The sequence below is a fragment of the Fukomys damarensis genome, unplaced genomic scaffold (assembly GCF_012274545.1).
Source record: "Fukomys damarensis isolate Sample0158 unplaced genomic scaffold, DMR_v1.0_HiC HiC_scaffold_6, whole genome shotgun sequence".
Taxonomy (NCBI): Eukaryota; Metazoa; Chordata; class Mammalia; order Rodentia; family Bathyergidae; genus Fukomys; species Fukomys damarensis.
In genome coordinates, this window is record NW_022900918.1 from 21,876,307 (window position 1) to 21,891,716 (window position 15,410).

Consider the following 15,410-nt stretch of genomic DNA (forward strand, 5'->3'; position numbering starts at 1 on the left):
TTTTTTTTTTTTTTTTTAGAGATGTTCTCACTATGTAGCACATACTGGTCTCCTTCTGCCTCAGTTTCCCTGGTGCTGGGATTACAGGAATGACCCATCAAGCCCACCACCAATTACTTTTTGATCTCTACTTTGCTTCCAAGTCTTTCTCCTAGAAAACAGTTCTTTTGCTCATTTTACTGATGGTCAGCAGTGGTCTGAATATGGTCCAGCTGGCTAGGACTAACCACCATATTACTGCCCAGTTACCACTTTATATCAGAAGAACAGAACATGGCTCATTGCTAAATTAAGAGAATCACTCAGCAGACAACCACTTTAGAATGAAATATGTGGAATAGCATAGCATTTAGGATGTGTCCAGAAAATGCTGGAGTAAATGTTGTGACCATTCCCAGGCAGTCTCTGCTGACAGCTGGTGGATGCTTGCTCTGCAGTGGAGTAGGGGGGAGGGTCAGGATGACTAGGTTAACCTCGCTGTGGTTTATGCCTTCTAACAATAGCCCTTTTTAAATTTTTTGTACAGGATGGAATATCACCACCCAATTTACTGTGATGGTTCCTAGCCTTCTGTTGTTAGGCCAAGACTGACCTAGAAAGTTTATATTCTTTTGTATTTAAACCTATTACGATATTGGAGTCTATGTTCTGGAAAGTGTAGGGTTGACTGTTCATCCAGAAAACAGGCTTCATTCTCAAGAGAGCATGCTCAATATAAAATACCCTCCTTATTTTAGGAGTACATGTAAATTAAGGACAAAAATAGAGCTGAAAAAGCTGGTGCCATTCATAAAGGGGGGGGGGTAGATTAAACTGGTGCTCAAAAGTTTCTCTCACATAAAATATTTGGTCATGTATTCATAATCGGCTTGACATTTCCAGCAAAACAAAGATACAATAACAAAAGAAATCTCTCACAAGGCAAAGATTGACACAGAGCACTGGAGCTTCTGTTGGAACAAGACTCTTCTGTTTTTGGTTGTATACAGTTAAACTCGTTTAGCACCTGGACCAGTGTCCGATGTATACCCAAGTTCTCTTCTTTGGCCTGGACAAGTTTTTCTTCCAGGCCATCAGTGGTCTTTTTAAAGTTTTGCAACCATTCTCTCTGCAAATTCAGAGCAGGTTCAGTCTCTTTCTGTTTGTCAGACAGAAGTTTAGTTTCTTCTTCCTACTTATCCTCCTTTTCAAAATATTTTTCAGAGGTAGCCTGTAGCAATTTCAGGATGTGAGCCATATTCTCGAGTTGTTCTTCTAGGCCACAGCATTTTAACTCAGAGGCCTCCTCTGCCATTCCGACTCACCCTCCAGGAGGACCAGCTCAGGAGCAGCCTCCTGTATCCGTGGTTGGTCTCCTCGCCAGGCACTGCTGTGCTTTGAGCTGCAACTCCTGGATCTCTGTCTTCTCATCTTTCAAGTCCCTGTTTTCTATCACCTTCATCTCTCTTGCTCTCATCTGCAGCCTTTCCTGCCTCCTCGAGGTTCTGTCAGGCTGTGGCCAGTCTCTCTTGAGCCCAGTCCAACACCACCACAGAGGGGATGCGTCCATTGGGAGCTGTGAGGTCTCCTTTCACATCTTGCGGTGTCTCCCTCCCGCCCAGCACGAGCTGGAGGCCTTGAGCAATCCTCTGCGAAGTCCACCTGCTCAGAGCTCCTGGAGCCTCTCCAGCAAATTGAGCCTGGCCTTGGCGCAAGCCCTCAGTCTCCCATATTCTTAATAAACATAGTCCACCAGTCCTCAACAATATAAAAACAAACAATATAACAACATGTTCAAAAGTTTAGTCGACATGGTCAAATGGGATCCATTCCTTAGCTGTGGCTTAGTATTTGCAAATCAATAAATGTCACACAACAGAGTGAAAGACAAAAGCACATGACCCCAAAAGATATAAAGAAGGGTATCTGAAAGTTTTAAAATCTTTTCATTAAAAAAAAATCTAAACAAATTAAGTAAAGAATCAACATAACTCAATAAAGTCTGACGTACAGTAAACCAACAACTAACATTACATTGAATTAGGAAAAACTGAAAGGTTTCTAAGATCCGGAACAAAATAGACTACCTACTTTTACCACATTTAATAAGCATAGCATTGGAATCTTAGCCAGAACACTCAGAGAAGAGGCAGAAATACAATTTATCTAAGTTAGAAAATGAGAAATCAAATTTTCAGGGTAAATGACATGATCTTATAAAAAAAATAGCCTCAACTTCAAACAAAAATGAAAGTAATGTATTTAAAAGAGAACACAGAAACATTGTACCTTTTTATACATTGATAGCAAATTATATGAAATAGAAATCAACATAGCATCCTCACCAGGCAAAATATATAAAATTTGTAGGAATAAGCTAATAAAATGATAAAGAGCTCTACAATATAAATTATAAAATATTGATAAAATAAATTAAAGACGTGAAAAATGGAACAAAATTCTATGATCAATGATTAAAAACATCAATACTGCTAAATATGGATAATAAAAATGCCTAAGTTTTAATTTAAACCCCCCAAAAGTAAAGCATTCTTGAGCAAAAAGAACAAAGCCATTACACTGACTCAAAACAAATTGTAAAGACTTCATAATCAAACAATATGATATCAGTATAAAATTACGTATAGACCAGGAGAACAGAATAGAGTCCAGAGGTTAACATGTGTCTGAGTCCAAATAATATTTCAAAAAATTGTGAGTTTAGAAAAGTATCATAAATGGTATGGGTAATTTGGGTGCCCATGTGTCACCAGTTTCTAAAAAATCAATTTGAATTTTATTAATGATTCAGTTTAACACCTACAATTATGAGTGTTCGGCAAAAGAGGAGGGAAAAAGGGAAAGATTTCATGACAGAGCAACAAGCAAGAATCTTTTTTATTTGTTTTGAACAGTGCCTTAAAGCCACAGGGAACAGAAGCAGAAATAGATACATGGGATAAAGCTATCATCATACTTGAATAAATGATGTCAAAGATAGCAATTGTCAATGAGGATGCAGAAGTAAAGAACCCTGTACACTATCTGATCAAAGGTAAATTAGTACATTCATTGGAAAATGGTAAAGAGGCTCCTCAAAAAACTAAAAATTGAAATGCCATGTCCCATAAATCTCATGTACACTCCTATGTTTTTTGTAGGATGATTCACGATATGCAAGAAATTGAAATGATTTAAGTGTCCATCAACTGATGACTAGATAAAGAAAAATATGGTAGATACACAAATGGAATACCATTGAGTCCTAAAACAAATGAAATTCTGTCAATTGCAACAGCGTGTATAGAAATGGAAATCATTGTTAATACCACATGATCTCACACATGTATGTAAAATAAAAATTTGTTGAAAATCGAATACGATTTCCTGGAGGCAAGAGAGAGTGGAGGAGAGAGAGGTTCTGGGAAAAGAGTCACCAATGTGTAGCACGTTACAGTTGAACAGGATCGAATACTCTCATGTGCTGTTGGACAGTATGGTTACTACAGATAATGATAATACACTGATAAGCCCCCCAAAATGATAAAATAAGTATTTGAGCAGATGTATGTGTTTAATTTAACCTAAACATTAAACAGTGTGTACCATGCCTCAAAACATTACCTGGTATCTCATATACATGTAAAATTTTTAGGTATTATTTAAAAAATTTATGTGCTGGGGATGTGGCTCAGTGGTTCCGCCACCTGCCTCCCAAGCACAAGGACCCGAGTTCAATCCCAGCTACCAAAAATAAATAAATAAACACAAATTTAAAAAGTTTAATGTTTTCTTTATCTTTGAGTTTTTTGGTACATATTAGGTATACAGCACAGTTACATTCATCATTGGGATCTTGTACCTGTACACGACAGATCTTGGTTCTCATTTTTTCCCCATTCCCCTGCCCTTCCTTCACCTCCTCCTCCCTCCCCTTCCATTTTTTCATTTTCTCCTTTTTTTTTTGTTTTGTTTTGTTTTGTTTTGTTTTGTTTTGTTTTGTTTTTTGGAGACAGGGTCTCACTATATAGTTGAGACTGACCTGGAACATACGGTGTAGCCCAGGCTGGTCTTGGACTCACAACGATTCTCCTGCCTCAGCCTCCCGAGTGCTGGGATTACAGGCGTGTGGCACCATGCCTGGCCATTTTCTCATATTTTAGAAAAATAAGATTTGAAAATCACTTTGTTGCCAGTTTCAAACCTACCTTTCAATGTTTAGTAACGTGGTTCTCAGGCTGGGATGTAGTACATCTTGTTTCCCCTTTGCCAAATGGCTCCATATCATTGGAGGTTGTGGAAGCAGCTTGAATAACTCGCTTATGAAGACAAGAAATGTCTATCTGTTTATTTCCTTGTTCATATTATTTAAGCTAAAGCTTTTTAATCTAACAGCAGTAATAACTTTTATTTGGCATAGTTTCGACATCAGTGGAAGCGGCTGCTTAGTGTTCTCTCCACAGATATCTGAGTTCCGACTCTGAAGATTCCCTTTTCTGGTTTCAAAAATATCAGCATCTAGCATTCAGTGTCCCTGCAGTACACCCTCCTCAGAGGTCGGAATTACAGCTCTGCAGGCTCGCTTCTGTATCTGACATTTTTTTTCTCATTGAGTTTATTGGTACATTTTAGTTGTACAGTACAGCTACATTCATTACTGGGATCTTGTTCCTTTACAGGACAGGTCTTGGTTCTCATTTTTCTCCTTGTCCCTCTGACTTGTGAATCTATTTAAACAATGACTCTTGTTTCAGTGGGTACATCATATCAAAATCAGTTTCTAGTGTCTTAGTAGCCATATCTGGTTTTAGTAGGTACTATCTCTATGATATATCATTCCTCATTTTTTTTTGTTGAAATTGTGCTTCTCTAATGCCCCATCAAAATCATTTCTGTTTCCTGATCAGACACGAGTGATACAAGAATTGCTGTAAAGTGTGAGGAACTATTCATAAAAATTACAAATGGCTTTATAGGCCTCACTAAGCCCGATACTGAAAATCATTAAAATGTTAATATTGAATAATGACTTCTATTGGGCAGTTGATATTATGCTAAATCCTAAAATATAAAAATTAGAAAATGTTTATTACTCTAGGTTTTATGAGCTGCAGTTCAAATAAATGTTAATAGCAGGCTTACCTTTGTTTCACTTTTTGCTCTTAGAGAGATTGTAATCTACCTTGCGACATAGATTCAAAACAATTTATCATCCAAAAAAATAGCAAACAAAATAGACTATATTTGTTTTTAGTGCCATGATACTGCAGTATTTTATTATTTGTACAATTTTACATATTTTACTATCAGGCATAGAGACATTTAAAATGTCTCATTTTTAATTTATCTTTCAGTAGTCTCACCTTCTTTGAGATTGCTTATTGACATTATTATTACATGTAATTGTCAGAAAAGTGAACATTTTAAAATAAAATAAAACATTTTAGAATAAGATGTGTTATTTTTAATATATCCTAATATTAAATTAGCTTAAGAAATGTATGCATAGAAATATAAGCATAAAGTATATCAAATACTGTGTGAGTGTATCTTTGGTGAGTTCTAAGATTGCTTTCTTTCAGTGGTAATTTAAATCATTCTCTAAGGAAACTGAGAGAGGGTGGCTGTTAATTATAACTGAAAACTTGACAGGGTTCACAGATGTCTAGCAGATTAGTACAGCATATTTCTGAGGGTGTCTGCAGTTTATAGTGCATCAACTTGTGATTAGAGCTCTTTCTACTCTGGAACCCTTTCCTCCTCTGCTTTCTGTTAGCCATGAGGTGAGCATCTTTGCTCCCTGTCTTTCTACCATGGGATTTCTCCCTGCAGGCCAGCCAGCCATGAACAGAATCTGTGTTACCATCAGCTGAAATAAATGTCTCTTAAGTTGCTGCATGTGGATATATTATCCCAGCAGTGAGAAAACTGGCTAATATAGAAAGGGGAGAAGACAGGAAAATGTGATTTGAAATTCATCTCAAGCACATACTCCAGGATGAAATCATTGTCTTGTGACACACACAGTCCTTAATTAATAGATGGTACAAATGTGTTCTTCAAACTAGCCATTGGAGTTTATATTTCCTTCACTGTTTCACACCTTTAAAATCATTTACGCTGCCAGGATATAAAATTTTTTCTTGCCAAGTTAGAATGAACTATTATCCTTTTGATTTGAGTTTTGATGGGTCTGGCAACAAATAAATACAGTGGTTTTATTAAATGAATCACTAAACATTTTGTTGCTATTGATGATATTTCTAATTTGAGTCTTTCTATTTTATTAACTTCATTTCATGATTTTAATTAGTACTCAGTATTTTATTATCCTTCTATTATTGATATATTCTAACTCAGTTTCCATTATTTTGTCCAAGTTATTTAAAATATACATGGTATTTTGTGGGTAGGTTTAATGTGAGCTAGAGTCCCCTTAACCAGAACCCACACTTTGGTATTCTTGGTATATTCTTCATGATGAACACTTTGTGCTGCCATTGTTACATGTTCTATTTTGTATTGCATATCACCTCTGTTAGATAAATATTAGCTTAAATTTCAAGGGATTGCACTGAAGACACATTAAGCAGTATTCTCTGGCAGATATGTCAGCAAATAAGTAAGTCAATTCTTGGCAGTTTGCTTTTTAAATTTCCTTTTCAGAAAAATTCATGGTAGACTGTCATATTTAGTATCTATAAGTCATTCGTATCAAATAAGCCAAGGAAACACAAAAATTATGCAAAACTTATGTTTTCAGGATATTCAGTCTCATGCCCCCTAATTTTATACCACTGCTCAACCTTCAACTTTTATCTCAAATAATGTAAGTTTTCAGAATAGGATTCTAAATTTTCTTTATAGAGGGTTACACAGGATAAGGGGCAAAACTTGAAAGTGGAGTGGGCACTTTGCTATTATTTTGGTACACTGCATAACTACCTAGAAATACGTTTCTTTAGGAAAACATTGAATCTTTAGGAAAACATTGGAAATTCAAGTTATAGGTTTGTTCACAAAAGAAAATGTGAGATCGTAATCAACACAACTCATGATCCACCATGAATGGAATAAATGGCTGTTTTATGATTAGAAAACAATCTGTTTTGAAAAAAGTGAATTGGCAGTTCCAGTGTTTTGACTGGCTTTCAAGAGAGTGAAAATGCAGACAATTACAGCACTGAAACTGGATGACTTTCTTTATTTTCTTTCTGCTGAGTATAGCAAAAGAATGTGTGTTTTAATCAACTCAAACACTAGCAATGTTCTCAATCAAATCTGAATGTCCAATTAAACTGTAACAAAAGCCCATTATACCACACACATTAAATAATCTAGCCAATACATATGCGACAAGTTACTATGGATATATGTTTTTGCTTCCCTTTCTCAGTCGTTTTTCAGTACACTGTTATGTTTGTGCATGTTAACATGGTACCTGCCTTGAATTTTTCTGACGTATCCTGAATCCTTCGCTTAAGTTTTATAAAATATTGGAAACATGTATTGCAGAAATAGCACAGGTTGTCACCTGAAACCAATTTCTGTGGTGTTTGTTTCCTCCTCTAGCAGATGTATTTTTTCAAACCAGAATGTGTGACCAAAAGGATCAAGGGGTTTAAGAGGCGCTAGCACTCTTATAATACATTAACTAACTTATTTCTCATTTCAGATGTTCAATTCTAGTTCCTGAAAATCTGGATTCAGTTCCTGCAGATATTTTAGTTTGTATGCCACTGTGTTCCTCTCCTTCTCCTCTTTCTCTCTTTGACATATGCTTCTCCTAATTTTCTTCCTTTAAAATTTTTTATTTTTATTATTTTCATGTTCCCAATCTTTTTCTTCCTCCTCCTCTTCTCTCCCTTTCCTTTTCTCCTCCTTTATCTCCTCCTCTTCCCACTCTTCCTTCTCCTTTTCCTTTTCTACCTCCAGCTCTTTTTTCACACCATTTGAAACAGCTATTATTATCCTTATTATTTGCTTTTCAGAAAGGACCTCGCTGTCACCAGTTTGCCTATGCTGGGCTCAAACTCGCGATTCTGCTGCCTTAGCCTCAGTTTTCATTTCATTTCATTCATTTACTTATTTATTAATACATGGTGCAGTACATAATGTTGACATTTCCTGTGGGGAGTTGGTATATGTATCCACGTTAATTCTTTTTTATCCCTTCCTTTTTCTCCTTCCCTTCACTCATCTATTGATTCTTTCTTTTATTTAATTTTTTGGGTACAGGTCAACAGTACATAATGTTTCCACTGCTTGTATACAATTCGTAGGGGTAGTGAACACATCTGAATTCCTTTCACCCCCTTTCCCCACCCTCAATCTCTTGATCTTCCTTCTCCTTCAGAAAGATGTCTCCCTATTTCCTATTATCTGTCTTTTATTTAGCTCTTTATTAAACTTTGGATTTCCATATAAGACAAACAATGGAATACATAAGCTTGTATGTATGATTTACTTACCATTATGTTCAACATTTTTAGATTTCATACATGAGCGAGATATTGCAATATTTGTTTTGCTGTGTCTAGCTTATTTAATTATGACACATTTAATATTTTGATTACAGTTCTTGGGTTTAAAATTTTAAATATTAGGTTAATGAAGCTCTTCACAGTGCATTAGTCAGATACGTGATTCTGTAATTGTTACAAACAGCTCCTTGATCTATCAAAATCTTGAAATTCTATAATTTTGCCAAATTCTAAAATTTTCTTGAGAAAAATAAATAAAATGTATTTATTTCTGTTTAAAAATTACCATCAAAAATTTAAATTAAATGCTTCACACCCCAAAATAAATGCTATGTTGAATGACTTTATTTCTTTTCTGAAGATAATGAATTAATGAAAAATTGGTTTGAAATCTTCATGGGCACATCTGATATTTATAACATATTACATTTTTATTTTAAATATTCTTCCTTTAAAATGCATCCATTTACAACATTATAACATTTACATATGTATATGCATCTTTCTTCTTTCACATCAACAGTCTTCATTTTTAATGACAAAAACTTTATCAACCACAAATACATTGTTAATATCTGAATAAGAATATCAAGAATACCAAGGGCATATACTTATTTTAAATAGTTCAATATTATTTTTAATATCATTATTGCCTAAAATCTATTTAATTAGTTGTATAAAATTAAGTAATAATGCTTTCAAGTGAGCTGAAATAGTTCTTCTATATGGTTATATCATAAAATGCACTTAGAACTAGGGAAACATTTTGCTTTCATTTGTACTTGTTTTCCCTTACATTTAAGTCTTATCGCTAAGTAGAATATTAATAAGGATTCAAAGTTAATATAAAATTAAATAATAATTAGAGAAGTTCAGTACCTATCGTGGTATTTTTTACCCTATCCTCCTCTTTTCTTTCATCATAGATCTCTTCATATTCATCTATATACTGGAAGTTTTATAGAGTCCACTTTTTTTATAGTACGCAATGAAATGTTCTTCATATTTTTGACCACTTGATCAAGTATCCTGATAATATTTCCATCACAGTATGCACAAATATCCCTCCTTATTTTATTTTTTATCTTATTGAGTTTATTAGTACTTTTTAAGTATACAGTACAGTTACATTCATCGTTGTGTTCTTGTACCTTTACACAACAGATCTTGATTTACATTTTTCTCCATAGCCCTGATTGTGCGCTAGTATAAGGAAGAGGGATAGCCCACAAAACGTTCTGTAGTGATATGCATTTGGTTCCTGCTATTATGGATCCCTCACAATTGACGTGCATTTGGACCTTTTGTCATTGTATGTTTAGAGTGGCTTCTTTAGATGACAACCTCTCAATTGCAAAGTGTTCAAGCGTGCTTTTGCTATCCATGGGTAGATTTCTTTTCATAAAGTTGAAATCATACTTCATTCCTATAAGTGACACATTTATTTGCTTATAGTTCAGAAAATATATGTTGTTACTCATTCATTTTTGCCAAGCCAATAGAAAAGAAATAGCATAGTGTAAGTTTTAATTTTCATTTTTATGAGTAAGACAAAGTGTGTTATGATTAGATCTGTTTTCATTTCTTTTTTCTGAACTGTTTAGAAACTCCAATTTTTTATAAATAAAAAGCTACCATTTAAAGACATTATTTTTGATAAAATCAGTTTTATCTAGAAATCTTCAGAGTTTATGAGATTTTTTTAAATTCATAAGGAACTTATTCTTAAAATACTTATCAAAGTGTGCCATATAATGTCCACTATTTTAGTTATTAATAATAATATGATAAATGAAGTATTGTCATTGCTCTCACAATCTAGGGGAAGAAACATTAACAAATCACCAAACAGAATCTCAAATATTATACATAAGCAGAAAAGAGCAAGTAGAGTCTGTTGGAGTTGGTATGAAGGTTTTAAAAAGTTAACTCTGCAGATTTCTTTGAGGATGTGATTTTGAGATTCTGACATACATAGCAAGAAGAAAAAAGTAAGGTATTTGAAATTCTCAAGGGAATTAAGTAGATGTACCAAATATAAAGACCTGAAATCAGGTGGGAACTGTGTTTGGTGCTGAAAAGTACAATTTGTATGGCTGTCACTTGAAACAAAAGATTAGCATAGATTACATCATACTCCTTCTGACAGATAATTTAGCATTTAGAGAAAGGTAATAAAATATTTACTTGGATTATATGTTTGTCAGAAAGTATTGGAAGCATTTTCCAAGAGAAAAGCTATGATTTTTGATAACTCTGCCTATGATGTAGAGAACACCCTGGACCAGAGAGTGAGAAACTAGCAGTAAGGCTGCAGATTTAGTTTAGTGGTCCTGCCATCTGCCTAGCAAGTGCAAGGTCCTGAGTTTAATCCCTGGAACAAAAACAAACAAACAAACAAAATAAAACAAAAATAAAAGAAAGAAGGAAGAAAGGAAGAAAAGAAGGAAAGAAGGAAGGAAGAAGAAGAAGAAAGAAAGAAAGAAGGAAAGAAAGAAAGAAAGAAAGAAAGAAAGAAAGAAAGAAAGAAAGAAAGAAAGAAAGAAAGAAAGAAAGAAGAAAGAAAGAAAGAGAAAGAAATCAGAGATGCCAATAACAGATTACCAGGAGAAAGCAGATAAGAAACAAGATAGTGTCTGGTTAGTATTCCTTAAGAAAACCCTATACTAACTACCAACATTCTTAATAAAAATACAGCTCTTCTCCTCGCTTCTCACCACTTTATGTTTTAAAATGATTAACAACACTTCTCAAAGGTTACTGTAGTCTAGGGACAGTTCCAAGTAGTTTATATGAATTGATGTGTTCAAGACCTACAATCTCACAGAATAGATAATCATATTATAGATGAAGTATTTGAACTCCAAGAAGGTTAACTAAATTTTCCAGAGTCATAGTTTTGGAAGCAGTGAGTATAGATTTCGGTCTTGACTTTAACTTGGAACTTTTGTTGATATTGTATAGAAACAAACTAGAATATAAATGTTAAAATATGTAATTATATTTTAAATCAATTTAAGAAAATATTTCAAGGACTAAAACATCACTGCCTTCTCTTGGTTATTAGCTAACGAAAATTTGAAGATATTTCATTAGAAGACTGAAGTCATATTAAATATGCCTTGAGGGTTTTCTAATTGAAAATAATTAGAACACTGCTTCAATTTATTTTATTGTCTTAATCTATAAATATTGATACAAGCAATTCAATATTGTCTTAAGTGAAAATTCAATGCAGTCTTAAGTGAAAAAAAATACACAACAGACTCTATTTTTGTAGCATTGAGAACTATGATAAAAATAAGCATTTGGTTGTAAAGAAGTTTTAGAAAAGCTTTGGGGAATTGGTGATGGGAGCTATACGTAGTTTAATAGGACAGCTGTGTTTTCTGCTGCTGGTTATTTGATGCCAAAACAAGCATGGTAAACATTTCACTGTAGTGGCACAATAGCAATAAAGGGAATTGGGGCATTTAAGTCTTAAATGCATATTCCTTTTTAGTACAAAAATATCACTCCCCTACATATATACATATTCACTTTGAAAATAGTTATAATGATTCAAGGGTTTAGTGCTATTTTGTGGTAGTATACAAAATAAATATGAAACACAAATGTACAAATATTACAAATCATATTTAGTAGTAAATGGCATTATTACTTATTAAGAAAAATTTTTTTGCATTTTTTATGGCTCCTCTGTGGAAGTATCTTTGTTTTTGAATTGGGGATTTCAAGCATGATTATTTATTCTACAGAACCGTGAACCTATTTAACAGCACTGTGTTATTGTTTAAAAATAAATACTTGGTTTAAAATAAAATGAGGTGATAGTTACATGTTATAAACAAAACATGAAAATAAATGTGCATGAGTGTGGGAAGGAATTGGAATGTCCATATATTTGTGCAAAGTAAAATGGTGTTGCTGCTATAGGGAGAAGTTTGGGATTCCTCAAAATTGAAGCAAAGAATTATTATGTGGTCCACAAATGCTACTTTTAGATATGCATAGGAAAGACTTGGAAAGCAAATATTCAAAGAAACACTTGTTGGTAAATGTCCACGTCCATAACAACACTATTCATAATCTTCAAAAAATTTCAAGAAAAGAGTTCCAAGAAAAAGAATGCAGTGTTGATAGAGGCTAAAACATAAATGAAACAATGCAGTAAACAAAGTAAGCCAGGAAATAAGTCATCTGTGTTTCTACTTATATGAAATATACAGAATAGATAAATTCATAGAAATAAAAAAAATTGTTTTCTCAGTCAAAGAAAAGAAAAAATAGGATGTGATTGCTAAATTAATGTAGGGTATTCTTCAGGAGTGCAAAAAATATAGAGTGTACGAATTTAATAAAACTTAATGGAATAAATTATTATTACTTATATATTTTAAAATGGTTAATTTTTACATTGTGTGAATTTCAGCTCCAAAACAAATATATGTGTCTATTAAACATAATAAGAAATAAAAATACTTGGAATAGGAATGAAGGATCTTTTTTAGATACAAAAATACTCAAAGGGAATATGAAAAGCTTTTGTGTACAATTCTAGTAAAGAGCCTTTCAATATTTTACTGTGAGTCAAAATATTACACTATGGTAAAACTCAATAACTAAAATAAAACATGATACAAAAACAAATTGTTGAACTTTTTAGATTGAATACATTTTTGCTTCCAGAATTGGTATGAATAAAAATGTGTGTGGATAAAAATTTCTCAATGCATTGTAGTAACATAAAATAGTGTATTAAAATAGTGATAGCATTAAGATGTCTGTGTGTATCAGATCACTTGTCTCTAGCCTTTAGCACAATTTTTGCTGTATCATTTAGCTGTGTGCAGCATCTCCAGCTTGACAAGACTACAGTGCATTTTCTTTCACTTATTTTATGCTCATGGACTTCTCTGCTAAATATACAGATTTTAAGTCAGTGTAAAACGCACTTGAGAGGAATACTTTGATTCATTCAATATACTATTTGGATGCATAAAAATTGCTCCATAGCAAATGAGAGCTCTGTATCCAGCCTAACTATGGTAAACCTTCTCTGGAATAAAGGCTGTATGGCAAATCTGAAGGTGCTTTAAAGCAGTTGCAGGTGACAATATTTTGTGGACTAGCTAGAGTCTGTGATAAAATCAGCACACACTCCTAAAGTCAGAAAGCAAGCCCATATTTATAATTTCTACTGTATTTGAAAACCAGGATTTATGAAACTACATGGTTCTACTAGACAGACCTGATCAAAGGTTATTACAGATCTACAAATAGAGATTTTCATTATAAACACACATCACAAGCTCAGGAAGACATAATGTGCCCATACTAGAGAATACAAAAGCTTCAGTGGGACAGAGAGAAAGGCAACTTCACACTACTGTTTGTCTAATTACTCCTAGTAATGAATGTTCCACCTACTAGAATGTATGGAAAGTTCTGAATATTGACTGCATTATCTCTCTAGACCGACATTTGCCACAGCAGATGTGTGAAACTGGCCAAGACAATTATAGGTAGCTGTGATATGATAAAAGAATATTGACATATATATCATAAGTGTCACATGTCTTAGTCAGACACATACCTAAAATTATTCTCAAAGTTACTGTTCTCTATAATCAAAATTTTTCTCATATTATAGAATATTTCCTAAAAGTTAAGGAGATACAATATTTAAGGTGACCTATGAAACTATGCTTAGTTGCATGCTAGTAATTTAGCATCATCAAAGAGGATTCCTAAGATGTATGATAATTATATATTTATTGTTGTTGAATAATAATCTATCAATGTGGCTAATGAAGTTTTCATAAAGAAGTTTTTTTCTTCATATAACAGATAAATAAAAATATATCTCAAAATGCATATTGTGACTTTGTACTGTTGGACTCTATAAATGTATATTAATATTAAAATACACTTTATTTCATTGCAAATCAAATTTAGATGATATAGCAGTGAGTAAGCTGAATTGGCATACATATTGGTTACTCTCACATGAGACACCCAAAAATTGATGATTTAAAAAGTAAAATGGAGAGATGGTAGAAAAGAGGGAGGAGGTAAACTCTAGGTATATGGGAAGAGGGTATGGGAAAGAAGGGAGAGGGAAGATAAGAGGGATAAAACTCATCACGATGTAATATGGGTATGGACCAATTCCTAAGTAAATGTAATTATTATGCAATGTAATTTATAATAATAAAATTAAATTAAAACATCTCAGAAATAGAAAAAATGTGGGTTTTTTGGAGTTAGCATACTGAAATGCAAGATAATGCAACTTACCTTGAATTTCTATATTGTCTGAAAAAAAGTAAGCTATAAGAATTTGTCCATGATAATGTTACTTATAAATGTTTATAAAGACACTATTAAAATTGAAGTAGTTGGATGGTATCAAGACTCATGATTATATTGCGAAATGCTAGAATAATGCTTTACTATTTTTCAGCAGAAATTATTCAATAAATCATGTGACCCATTTTTACTAATTATAAGCACACAAAGTATATATGAATAAACAAAATATTATGAAATATGTCTTTTGATAATTTATTTTATCTTTCATTCTTACTAAAATTTGAATTCTAAAGAAAAAATATCTAAATTAGATAATTTTAAATATCTAGCAGCATCAACTATTTCACATATAAAACATGAAATCTTCAGGAATAATTAATACTCTAATAACAGTGAGTACATACATACGTTAAATCTCTTGAACATCACAAATTTATACAAATTTTATCTGTCAAATAAAAATAAATTTTAAAAATTTTGACAAATGTCATTGTACTACATTTGAACTACAGTTTGGGAAAAAACATGATTCTCAGATCCTTTCAAAGTGATATTTTACATTAAAAAGATGTATAAAGTATTAAAATTTGAATGAAATTTGAAAATTAAGTTCTATTGTGAATCTCATTTGTG

The 15,410-nt window shown here is 32.9% G+C and overlaps 1 pseudogene; it reads right to left on the reverse strand.

Moving 5' to 3' along the window:
- Positions 1–850: 850 nt before the first annotated feature.
- LOC104870010 overlaps positions 851–15,410 on the reverse strand; it is an 88,348-nt pseudogene continuing 73,788 nt past the window's right edge.